At 35.5% G+C, this 13,393-nt stretch overlaps 1 long non-coding RNA gene across 1 annotated transcript; it reads right to left on the bottom strand.

The window, feature by feature from the left end:
- Positions 1–1,906: 1,906 nt before the first annotated feature.
- On the bottom strand, positions 1,907–6,076 carry LOC132753446 (uncharacterized). Its single transcript, XR_009628954.1, has 4 exons — positions 5,812–6,076; positions 4,178–4,325; positions 2,990–3,096; positions 1,907–2,187 (listed from the first exon to the last, which is right to left on the bottom strand). It is a non-coding gene; the product is annotated as an uncharacterized LOC132753446 (long non-coding RNA).
- Positions 6,077–13,393: the final 7,317 nt, after the last annotated feature.

Raw genomic sequence — 13,393 nt, 5'->3', positions numbered from 1 at the left:
CTGGTACCTTCAGACAAGAAGGTATTTCAAGTTTTTACTATATATGTACATATAGTGAAAATCAATGACCCCCGGGGCGGGGCCGATTTGGACCCCAGGGCTATAATTTGAACAATCTTGGTAGAGGTCTACCAGACAATGCCTTATGCAAAATATCTAAGCTCTAGGCCTTTTGGGTCTTTACAAGAAGATTTTTTAAATTTATTCTTATAATTCCTTTTGGTTGCCATGGCAACCAGAATTCTGCATGGAATGCAATTCTTTGAACAACTTTGGAAGGCCTTCACCCAAGGATCAATCCTGCCAAGTTTGGTTGAAATTGGACTAGTGGTTTTTCACAAGAAGATTTTTTAAGTTCACTATATAATCTATATAACACACACACGCACACAAACAAACACACACACAGGTGAATCGCTATATGCCACCGCATCGCAGATGCTGCGGTGGCATAAAAAATCTTTTTGTGACAATCCAAAAGCACTATAGATTAGATATTTGGCATAAAACACCTTCTAGTGGATGTCTATCAAGTTTGTTCAAGTAAATGCTCTAGGGTAAATTAGCCCGGCCCCAGGGGTCATTGAATTTCCCTATATATACATGTATGTATTAAAAACTAAAAAAATCTTCTTGTGAACATCCAAAAGAGCTAGAGCATGAAACATCTTCCAGTGGATGTCTACCAAGTTTGTTCAAATGAAAGCCCTAGGGTCAAAACTGGCCCAGCCCCAGGGGTCATTGATTTTACTTATATGTATATACACATGTAGTAAAAACTAAAAATCTTCTTGTGAAAATTCCAAAGCGGTAGAGCTTAGATATTTAGCATGAAACATGTTCTATTGTATGTGTACCATGTTTGTTGAATTAAAACCTCTAGGGACAAAATTGACCCTGCCCCAGAGGATCAAGGTCGACAATTCAATCCCAAGCAGGCAAATGTTTGTTTTTCTTCTCTTTTTCTGTGATCTTTTTATTAACATACCCCTCACTTAGTGACAGGCTGAACTGTTTAATAAAATGGCTGCCAGAGCTTTAATTAAAAAAACAACATCTAAACCACTGGTTCAATTTTGAAATAATTTTACACAAAAATTTCCTTGGTGACTGTGTACAAAAATTATTCAGATTAAGCTGTCCCTTGTTTTCAAATTGTGTTTCTGACCTTTTAACCTATTTCTTAGGTGAGCGATGTAGGGCCCTCTGGTCCCTCTTGTAATATTCTACGTTTGAGCTGTAAATTACACAGTGTAAATATGGTTAATATACCAAATAGTTCAGAAAGAATTGCCAGGAAGGGGCCGGGTCGAGAAGCAGGAAATCACTAAACTTAAGTATAAGATATATAGACGGAATTAGATATAAAGTTGTTTAGGCAGTAGCGGATAGCTAAGGAGATTGGCGCTGCTTATGTCTTGAATAATAATATTCAGAAAATCAAATCGATCCCTTTCAGTAGTCAAACTACTTCCCTTTTTTAAAAAAATAAATATTTTTAGCAGTATCTTTGACATTACATCTAGTACTCTTTGTTTAAGATCGGCATATAGTCCGTGGCCGAGTAGTTTAGGTCGTTGACTTCAAACCGCTTGCCCCTCACCGCTGTGGGTTCGAACCCCGACAGGGACTTTGGATTCTTTGGATTCTTTCATGTGAGGAAGCTATCCAGCTAGCTTACGGAACGTTGGTGGTCCTTCTTTCCTGAAGAAAATGCAGGGAGGGCACCTGAGGTCTTCCTCCACCAGTAAAGCTGGAACGTCGCCAAATGACCTATACTGTGTCGGTGTGACGTAAAACCCAAATCAAACAAAACAAAAGCATGTAGTTCAGTTAGTAGCGGATATTTGTTTACTTGATTTTTACGAATCAAAATAAAACTAATTAACACAACATGACATTAACTGGACACGGCCTACTGAATTTTCGACCCATATATCCTATAGTAAATCCATCACATTTAAGGCTAAATTCTGGACAAAACAAATCCGGTACCGAAACTTCATGACCATTTCTTTAAACACCAATGCAGTCCAAGTAAATTTAGCACAAAAAAATAATACATTAGCCCTTGGAGTTTTTCTGCAGCTTTTAATTTCTGTAATCACTATAGAATATTCCAAATAGTAACTGGTGTGTATTCTTGTGCATAGTGCCTCATGAAACCTTCCACCCAGAAATGAAATCCTGCAAAAATACACCAAAAACAACCTTTAAAGTACTCAGAAATGAAACTTCATGTACATAATAACTAAAGATATACTTAAAATATAACCAGTATCAATTAAGATGATATGAAATAGGCCATTTCAAAATTTAAAAGAACTACTTTCTAGACTACAACGGGCTGGGTCTAATTCCGTACCGGGGTGACACCTAAATGAACATAAAATTTCATTTAAAAGAACATTTACACACATTTTTTGGTAATTTAATGTTGAACAAGTAATATTAATCAAGAAATCAATGTCTCTTACATTTCACATTGATACAGGAGCATTTCTTAAAGGGTGACCACTTTGCGGAAAATCAGGCTCGGCCAACAGAATTTTAGATAAAAAAATGGCATTACAAATTATAACATATCTTCAGAAATAGAAGACAGATTTTCATGAAATAAAGTTTTTTGTTGTTGGCCAATATTGTACAGGTTTTCTATGCATGAATTATACCTTTTACTTAAATTTATTAGTAAACAAAGCAAAGTATATACATACACAGACTACACTCTTTGTTAATACCATCTATAAACATGTAAAGATAACAATCTCTATTACCATAGTACTATATATGGCCTTTTGTAAGTAAATTCCCATTCAGATAAGGCCTTTAAAATTGTTATAGAACAAGGCAATCAATTCAAATAATTTAATAGGAAGTATTAAATCAATTTACTCTTCAAGCCCATCATACTCTTAAAAATATTATTTTACAATGGGAAAGAGACGCCTTAACAGTGGAGTTTTCAAGAAAGGACACAAGATTTTACCTCCTCACTTGAACGCTGCGGAACAAACCAACAGTAGTTCTTGCTCACATCTCAGCCAAAATCAGGCACAAAATTCGTCAAAACCAGTGCTTCGCTCACAGAAAAGTCTGCAAAAGAAAGATGACAGTGAACCGCAAGGGAATAGAGTGATCAATTTAGATAAGCAAATTGCTATGATGAACAAAGTTTATGAAGAGCACAGTGCTCAAAAATGTGATAAATTAAACATCAAATTACACTGTGAACAAAAACTTGGACTGGGTTCTAGGCTGCAATTTAAGTGCTTATCTTGCCAATTTGTATCTAGCAAAATGGAGACATTCAATAAGTGCCCGGGTAGTCAAGCAGCTGCTATCAACATGTTAGTGGCGTCCGCACTGCAATACACAGCTATTGGAATAGAAAAGGTTAACCTGCTGTTCACTTCAATGGATATTCCTGCACCTAGTAGAAGTTATATGCAAAATTTAACAAACACAGCAAGCCTTAACACTGTACAATTAAATAATGCTGATATGACTGAGAAGAGGAAGCTGGTTGTTCAGCACAATAAGAGTCTTCACAAACCAATTCCGAACCATCTCGACTTATCGTTTGATGGCCGCTATAATGCAGCCCGAATGGTTTCTTCATACAAACCTGGCCAGGCAGCTTCACAGGCTTATGGTGTTGCCATTGAAAACCATACAAGCTATAACTACATAATTGGTTTAGCAGTACAAAACAAACTTTGCTGGACTGGAGCATACATGCGGAACAAGGGCTTTGATGTCAATTGTCCAGGCCATTTTGATTGTACTGCAAACAATGCAGTATATGCAGCCTCATTCTGAAAGAAAAGATGGCTTATGACATTGCTGAGCAGCTTTCAAAAGAAGATATTCTGGTTCGCACACTGACCACTGATGGAGACACGAAAGCTCATCTCGGGATGACTGATTTTTATGACAAGCTTGGAAATGCGTGGAAAGTAGCTCGTCAAGCTGACCCCTATCATTTAGGCAGTCGCCAAGTAAGAAAGGCAAGAGCTTCAAATTGGAGCCCAACAATGTTTGAAGGAAAAACCCTATCTGGCAGTGCAAGACAACAAGCTATTAGAGCTTTTGCTAAGGATATTAAGGCTAGATGCAGTGCTATTATAGAAAAACTTCGCCTAAAAAAAAATGGTCTCGAAGGAAATTTACATACCTTACCAACAATCCATATAGCTACATTAGAGTGTTATGCTGGTAGCTGTAAGTTCTGTCCAGAGGAATCCTTAGTTTGTTCCGGTGTAGGAAATGTTGGTGATTGGTGGTATAACTCTTCCTATCTACCCACACATGGTATTCATCACCTAGAATTGACAAGAAATGACCGTGAGCTATTATCCGCTATTCTGGAAATAAGCTTAAGTGAGTACGCCATCAAAAGTGTGACAAGCAACACTTCAACACAGAAGTGCGAAAGTTTTAACAGATCTGTGTTATCCACCCTGCCTAAAGAAATCAACTTTTCGAGGAATTTTGCGGGCAGCTTAGCTTCAAAAACTCTCCAGATAAACAATTCACTGCAAGTTTCTGTTGAGAAAAAGGTCCGAAGTATAACAGGACACTCCCTATCACCAAGACCACTTCGATATCTAAAATCAGCATCAAAAAGACTTCAAAGGCATAGGCATTACCAAAAAACAAAACAATTTAAGATGAAAAGAAAAGAAACACGGGCAAAACTAGAACACATGTACCACCTTGCAAGAAGTGAAGGCCAGTACAATGACGAGTACCACAAAGGACAACTTGATGCAGCAGGCCCTTCAAAGTAGTGCTACCAAGAATTGATGTGGCTGTGCATTGTTATTTCAAATGAGTTATGGTGAAAATAAGCCCCGTCACATTCATGGCAGAATGTCTGATGATGACCTGATTGCCGGTCGAAACGGGAGAGCATATTTTTGCCATTTGTAATGACAACTGCGAAGAAAAAAAAAATACCCCCCCCCCCCACACACACATCAAGTGAAAACAACAACATCATCATCACTGTTGCAACTCACTATAGACTTGTGCAATTTCTTAAATTTTGCCATTTGCACTCCCAACAGGATTATGTTATATCTATAGGCCTATGTATTACACTTATACACAACATGCACAATGAACTAAATTCAAAGCTGCATATACATATACAAATTACAATATCCCTGGCTGTCAAATACATATAATGTCAATTTCAGTTCTATTTATCTATCTCGATATGATTATCAAATGAAATTAGTCTATAAGTTATAATAACAGCTTTAATAATGACAATATAGCACTGTTTCTATAACTGCCAGCAGATGAATGACATATGACCACAGTTATTTCTACTTTATGTTCTATATATACTGACCCGAAATGAAATTGCAATTTTTGAGAAGTCGAAACAAACACCATTCACTTAATTTTGTTGACAATTCAAAAACTTCACCTAAATGATGTGCGCATGAAAATATGCTGTCAAGTTGGCTGCAAACAGGCAGTACACCCATGTCAATAATGTTCATTTTGCTTACTATAACATATGAAATTATTTCAAATTTCAATCTGTCAATAATTTTAATCCCCTTTCTAAAAATATGACTTTTTTGCTAAGTCTTTCATTCAATACTTCATAAATATTCAGCATCAAACATAGGCACTACTTCTTGTGTAACCACTTCCGTATTGTGGTCAACGAAATGCATGCAAATGGAGTGAAGCAAATGGTGTCTTATGGTAAGGGGAGACAACATCAATAGAAAGTGGCAGATTTTAAATTGTCAAAATTTAATTTTTAAATAAAATTTGAAATATACAAACCTGACTGTTATCCTTTAAAATTCAGATTGCTATCCACAAGCATTACCAGTAGGTGAAGTTTCATCACTTTAATCCAAGTAGTTCCTTAGAAAATCCCATTTTAACCTGTTACATTTAGGACACGGCCTACTGAATTTTCGACCCATATATCCTATAGTAAATCCATCACATTTAAGGCTAAATTCTGGACAAAACAAATCCGGTACCGAAACTTCATGACCATTTCTTTAAACACCAATGCAGTCCAAGTAAATTTAGCACAAAAAATAATACATTAGCCCTTGGAGTTTTTCTGCAGCTTTTAATTTCTGTAATCACTATAGAATATTCCAAATAGTAACTGGTGTGTATTCTTGTGCATAGTGCCTCATGAAACCTTCCACCCAGAAATGAAATCCTGCAAAAATACACCAAAAACAACCTTTAAAGTACTCAGAAATGAAACTTCATGTACATAATAACTAAAGATATACTTAAAATATAACCAGTATCAATTAAGATGATATGAAATAGGCCATTTCAAAATTTAAAAGAACTACTTTCTAGACTACAACGGGCTGGGTCTAATTCCGTACCGGGGTGACACCAACTGCTAATAATAATTACAGCCCCTTCCATGAAAATAAGAGAACACGCCGCTCACCGGCGTCGCCAAAAAAGAACAACATCATAGAAAAATATAAGTTTACACGTATTTAAGTAAAACCTGAAAAAAAACCAAATAATTTAAAATTAAAATCGCACCTCTTCATAAATTAAGATCGCCGAACCGGTAGTTCGACGAAACCACCATAATTCTTCGGATATCCGGTAAATAAATTTTACATTCGGAACTACCTCGGCTATTATTCCCTGCGGTCTGGAGTCCAGACCGCAGGGTATTGGTACGCGTTTAAATTTTGAGGCATGGAGGAGCACGTGACCTGTTTTCGGTACATGGAGGAGCATGTGATCCATAAAACGTACATGATTGGTTAATTGACCTTTTTCGAAAACCTAGCTAAATACCGTGTACCGGTACGTTACGGATTTACCTCTAGGGTCATAGTCCGGTACGTCATAGTCCGAATTACAAAAAACTATTACGTTGTATTTCTAATTTTATATAACTATTTTACCGTGTGGTGGAAAAACTTGAATGATTTGTTTGAAAATTTCAATGTTTCTTTAATATCTATACATTTAATTGTTTATACTGAAAATCTACAAAATTAAAATACTCGTAGTGGCATCTGCCATAATAAATAGATATTTTCTGCTTAAACTTGTGTGTTTAAATTTATTTTTTTTTACTCGGAATTATTCATAAAAAGGTAGGCATCCTTAATCATTTTCATAAAATTGTATGTTCGGCCTTCTCCGGTCTTCAACGGTCACCAGTTTCCAAAGAAATTCCTCTATATTGATCGATTATTGTCAACTATATTCCTGATACAAACGTTTGTTTATACCCCCCCCCCCCCCCAAGCAATGTTGAAAATAGTTAAATGAAATATCTTTATATCATTAAAAATGTTCCCCGCAGGAAACCATTTTACTTGTTTGTTCCAGACCGCAGGGTATTGGTACGCGTTTAACTTTTGAGGCATGGAGGAGCACGTGACCTGTTTTCGGTACATGGAGGAGCATGTGATCTGTAAACCGTACATGATTGGGTAATTGACCTTTTCGAAAACCTAGCTAAATACCGTTTGCCGGTACGTTACGGATTTACCTTTAGGGAATTAGTCCGAATTACAACTTATTAAGAACAAAAAACTATTACGTGATATTTCTAATTTTTTATAATTATTTTACCGTTTAAGGTGGAAAAACTTGAATGATGTGTTTGAAAATTATCAATGTTTCTTTAATATCTATCTCAAATTTTACAAACAAAAAATTGTTTATACTGAAAATTTACAAAATTAAAATATTCGTAGGGACATCTGCCGTAATAAATAGAGATATTTTCTGCGTAAACTTGTGTGTTTACTTTATTTATTTTTTGCTCGGAATTATTCATAAAATGGTAGGCCTATTTAATCATTTTCTTAAAAAGAAATAATTGTTTTATCTTCGACCTTCTCCAGTCTTGAACGGTCACCAGTTTCCAAGGACCTTCTTCTTTATTGATCGTTTATTCAATTGTCAACTATATTCCTGATACAAACGTTTTTTTATTTCCCCCCCCCCCCAAAAAAAAAAAAATAATGTTGAAAATAGTTAAATGAAATATCTTTATATCATTAAAATGTTCACCGCAGGAAACCATTTTTCTTGTAACTTACTTGTCTTTAATTAATATTAACCTCGGAAACAATACAAATTGAAAGTAGTATTACCACGTGGTTTACAAATGTAAACAGAAACAGAGATAATGTAAAACAAATGTAAATATTTGACATCTAATGTCTGTCCGGTACTCTAATGCTTGAAAATATGTCTGACAACAATTTGTAATTTAAATATGCCCACTGATGTTCAATTTTAAACAAATCCGACTAAATGTCAAAAGGTTGTTTTTTGTACTTTCGGTTTCTGCAGCCAAATTTGTAAATATAGAAATACTGTTTGGTTTGATTTTGTATTGTCCAACAATATTGACCTGGCACTTCATTAATTTCCGTAAAGGTCAGGTGATAAACAGTGGTATCTAACGAATATATCGATATCTTTATTAACTACACACGTCAATGAATTGTGGTGTATTGGTATATATGCCTGACTACTGATCTGAAGTTCCCTGGTTCGATACCTTACCAACACCATCACTGCGGTATACCGTACCCCGGATATTGCTCGATATTATGAGGACTTTCATCCCATTTCGCGACTTTGAACGGGGAACGAAGGTAAGTTCAGCGACGATATTTTTCAAACTAATGGCTATTTTATTTATCTCAACGGGTTTTATATATCTAGTGGTATTTTTGTAGCTCTAAAAGACATAAAAGTATTACAGGTGTTTGTAAAAATTGATTAAACTACCCCTAAACGATCCGCTGCTCACTAGAAAATACTGACCGCGATACTTCAGAATCGTTAGAAATTATTATATTACAAATATAAAAAAAATTGAATCGAGCAATTTTTTATTCACAATCCAAGTATACTTTGTTCAAATTTCAGGCAAAATGTGTGAAAGTACAAAAAGATACAGGCCAAAAAAGATACAAGAAAGTGTACCGAGTATTGATTTTAAGTGTACAGAGTATTGCAAAATAGCCCAACTTTAGTGTACAGTGTATTGCAAAACAGAATGAGCACATTAGTATGGAAAATCGATATTTTTGTCCAAATTTTACGTCTGTTTATCGATTCCATTTTATTTTGCTGATAATGTATTGTTTATATGATATGAATTCAAATATTATAAATTCAACAATGCATTCAGTGTTATTACTGTACTTTTTCTACGAGCAAATACAGATATTTAATTTTCCATTTAATTGAAAATCACACTATGGATGAAATAAAGAGTGTGCAGGATCGGAAGCAGGGTCGGGAGCAGGGTAGAATCATTAAAATTGACGATAAAAAATCTTTAAATACATGTCTCAAGAAGCACAAACCATAGCTGGACCATAGCCTGTGGAATAGCATGCTCAATTTTAAATTTCCAGTTACCATGGCAACGAGGGAACGTCTCAAAATTGCCAAAAAATCTCTATTTTGAGTTGTTTTTTCCCGTCAAAACTGATTTCAAAGTGCAGCAACTTCTCAATTGATTGAGATAAAGTATTAGGCTTTTCGGCGTTGATTTTAAGGTACCTTTAAATCGACCTGAGCCATTTTAGCTCCCCCTCACCCCAACAAGTCTCAAGTCTTCTCGGCGATTAGAGGGATTACTGCCCCACTTCAAACCCCCAAACAGAAGGGGGCACATCCCCCTGTGGCACCACTTGATGTACCTTTAAATGGGGGTGGCGCCGAAAAAGTGATCACTCTTTTGAACAACATTTCTCAAACGAAAACACAGTGTTTGGGGCCTAAATAGCGCATGTTTTACACTATTTGAGGCCTCAAAAGGGGTGGGGTGTAAAGCCTTCAAAACACGCCTTTATGAGGTAAAAGGTTATAAGGAACATAACCTTTTTATTACATCTGCTGCCCTTTATCATAATCTTATCAAAATCCATTACTCGATTTTTTTTAGCTGTACCAGTTCGGCAGTCATAGCTAGGGTAACTCATTGCTAATGACGTAACAAATTTCAAGTGCAGACGTCACAGTGTGCCGTTGCTAGAGTGCAGGTGCAAAATGTCGAAAGTTACCATTATATGGATTTTTGGCATAGTAGGAAGTCGGTTGATATTAGATATTGGCATACTTACTCAATACCGTCTAATATTGACAATCTTTTGAGGCAGCATTAATGCACTTTGGATGCATTTTTTTACTATTTAAAGTAAGATTAACAAATTCTGGAAAGGTTGATCCTTCGATAGCAACGAGAACTTTGTAAACACAGAAAATTGCTGAGTTCGTTCGACTGAGATTTTTCATGAGCAGGAATGAAAGTCTGGATTATTCGCAGATGTTTCCAGTAAAGTACCTTCGAACTCTGCATATTCTGCACATATAATGTAAATAAGTATACACAATAATAAATATTTAAGATTAAATGTAGTAAATACTCAGTGTTTACTATTTGCATTTACTCTATATTGATAACCAATACTCCTTACACTAAAAGCAATACTCGTGACACCGGCGGGCAACTCCAGCGCAATACTCGGTACACTGAGATGTGTATTTATTCTCAAATTGCACTGCCATCTGAGTTCTATTGTTGATTGAGCATTGACAACATAAACATTATCATCATTATCACATTTCACTCGATTCAAGTTTTTTCTTTTAAGGGAGTATATGCACGAAAACATCAAATTTGACTGATCCGAGCTCATTTGTCTCGTGAGCAAAGAGACGAATTTTACCTCCAAATTATATTTCAAAGCTATTTCTCAACATTTCTGGTTTTCAGTAACTAGAGAAATTATCGAAGTATTTGTTTTCTATAACATTTATATCAAACCAATTCAAAATGACTAAATATCGTCACTGAACTAACCTTCTTTCCTCGTTCAAAGTCGCGAAATGGGATGAAAGTCCTCATAATATAGAGCAATATCCGGGGTACGGTATACCGCAGTGACCATGTTATGAGGACATAACCGTTTGGATACCGGCTTGACAAGCGCTACATGCAGAGCCGGGCTCAGGTCTCGTATTGGTTGGACAGAACGCAAAATTTACTTTCGGTTTTAATTAAATGTGGATTTTCATATTACAATGAGATGTATAAATGTTTATTCACAGGAACTTGAAATTCTATCAAATAACCAATATTAATTATAATATCCAAATATTTTTTATAGTATATAGGGGGTATATTTTGCATATTATCGTTAATAGTGATAGAATTTCAAGTTCCTGTGGTTTATTCTGATCGCATCTAGGAGATAATTCTATTTTCTATTGATTTACACCGGAAAAGTCACGGTAAGGTTCATTTAATAATGATTTATAAAGGTTTTATTATACAAGGGTGATCGTGTTTACATTTTGGAGTCTGCAATCTTTACTTTATTGAGACTTGATGGTATACGGTATTTTTTTCATATACGTAAAAATTGTTTGAAAACCATTTTTATCGTTGTAACAGATGTACAATTCGTGTTTAAATATTAAAATAGTTTTGGTAGAGTGTTTACAGGGGCGTATCACGTTGGGGGCAGGATTAGTCCTATAACATAAGACGTTTCCGTTCATACTACGTGGAGTGTACGTAGTATGAACGGAAACGTCTTATGTTATAGGACTAGGCCGAGCTGACACTGCACTAAAATTTGCAGTCTATCAAGCGAAATATATCAATAGCTTTACCAGATTGTGAAGAAAACTTGATATTACATACGGAATTGATTGCAACCAAAATATCAACGTAATAGCTGGGACTTCCTAATTGTTAGCAGATCTTCTCAACCTTTTCTCGGAATAACTGACTAAGATGGCGATTTCGGGAAAATGACGTCAGAAGGAAAATAGTTCGTATTCATACGCATACAAATTTTCAAACTCCTCACACTGATTACCTCCCTTGGCAGAATTGTAATCACTGCCTTCACAGACGTCACATGATGATGAAAGTCACATGACGTAACGTCGAAATTCAAATGTAAATATCGACCGTTACATTGAAAATCTAACGTCATTTTTCTCTTTCTGTTTTATTTTTAACTTTTTGTACCTACGTCCGTTATATTTTAACAAAAAATTATCAAAAGTACACAAAATCAAGGGGGAGAATCACGCCGTTCGTTACCCAAACAAACAAGATGGCGGATGCAGCCAAAAAGTAGGTTTTTCCCTTTTTTCTCTGAAATTCATGATGTTCTAATGTAAAGGTACATATAACAACCTTCTACACAATTTTCCTGGCAATTTTCAATTTCACAATTTCATGATGTTTCGTCCCGTACTTCATCTGAAATGCGCGTCTACAAATTCGAAGCGAGAGAATTTTCCACCGGTTTGACAGTGGTAACGTACGGCTTTTTCTCTCAAATTTACTGTTTCGTTTACATATATGTATATTAACTGAAAGCACTGACTTAAAAAAGTTGTTATATGTTGTCAAGTAAGCAATCGGCCAATTCTGGCTAGATTTACTGCTGTAAATATTAATATCGGGGCATTTTCCGGAAATGATAACGTATGGCGCACAAAATATCAATGATAACGTACGGCGCATTTTACTACTTAGTGGATTTCCATTTGTCCAAGCAGCTGATAATGAATTATTTTTATGTAGGAAATGATAGATATTTGAAAAAAATGTTGGTCAGGTAAGAAATAATTAATTGAACAATGCTGTACCATCGGAAATAAATATCTTTCTAGCCGGTGGCATAATAGATATCCGTTGTTAATATACCAATTAAAACACACGTGTATAGTTTGAGAATATTTTGTATAAAATGCAGAATGGAAAGAAAAGCCTCCACTTTCAGGAAACATTTGTGTAGTGTTGTCTTTACATTAAATTTCGCCAGTGTTGTGCGATAATTATGGTCTTATCCCCTAATTGGAAAGAAGAAACGCATTCAGCAGAGCAAAAATGTTAAAAAGGTACGGACGGCTTGATATATTTTCTTTTCCAAATCATTCCTAACAAATTTCTGATAAGGAAATCTTAATATTTGAACCCGTCAACATTTACAAAACGAAAATTGATTGTTACTGGCTTACACCCAGATGAGATGAGCCTGTGTTTATTCATTATGGTCGCTCATTGAAAGAAAAATACATAACAGAGAAAAATGAATGAATGTAGGTTCTATACTGTAATGAGTTTATTGAACGAGTTAGAAAATAATGTTATGCGAAAAACTTAATTGAATTTAGTAAATAAAAAATTTCTGTTTATTAGACGGGCGGTTAATATTGAAACGCTACCATTTAGCGTGACGTTGTGCCACTATGGCGTCAGATTATAAGAATCTTACACCGGCTGCCGGTACAGACCGGAATATCTAGCTCGAGGGTAACTGTTTACGGCGGTAACGAGGCTCTGCCGAGTTTCCGCTAAACAGTT

The sequence above is a fragment of the Ruditapes philippinarum genome, unplaced genomic scaffold (assembly GCF_026571515.1).
Source record: "Ruditapes philippinarum isolate M1 unplaced genomic scaffold, ASM2657151v2 ctg1779_1_1_1_1, whole genome shotgun sequence".
In the NCBI taxonomy this organism is placed as follows: Eukaryota; Metazoa; Mollusca; class Bivalvia; order Venerida; family Veneridae; genus Ruditapes; species Ruditapes philippinarum.
Note: the sequence above shows the minus strand (reverse complement) of the source record. Positions and strands in the feature narration are given on the sequence as shown.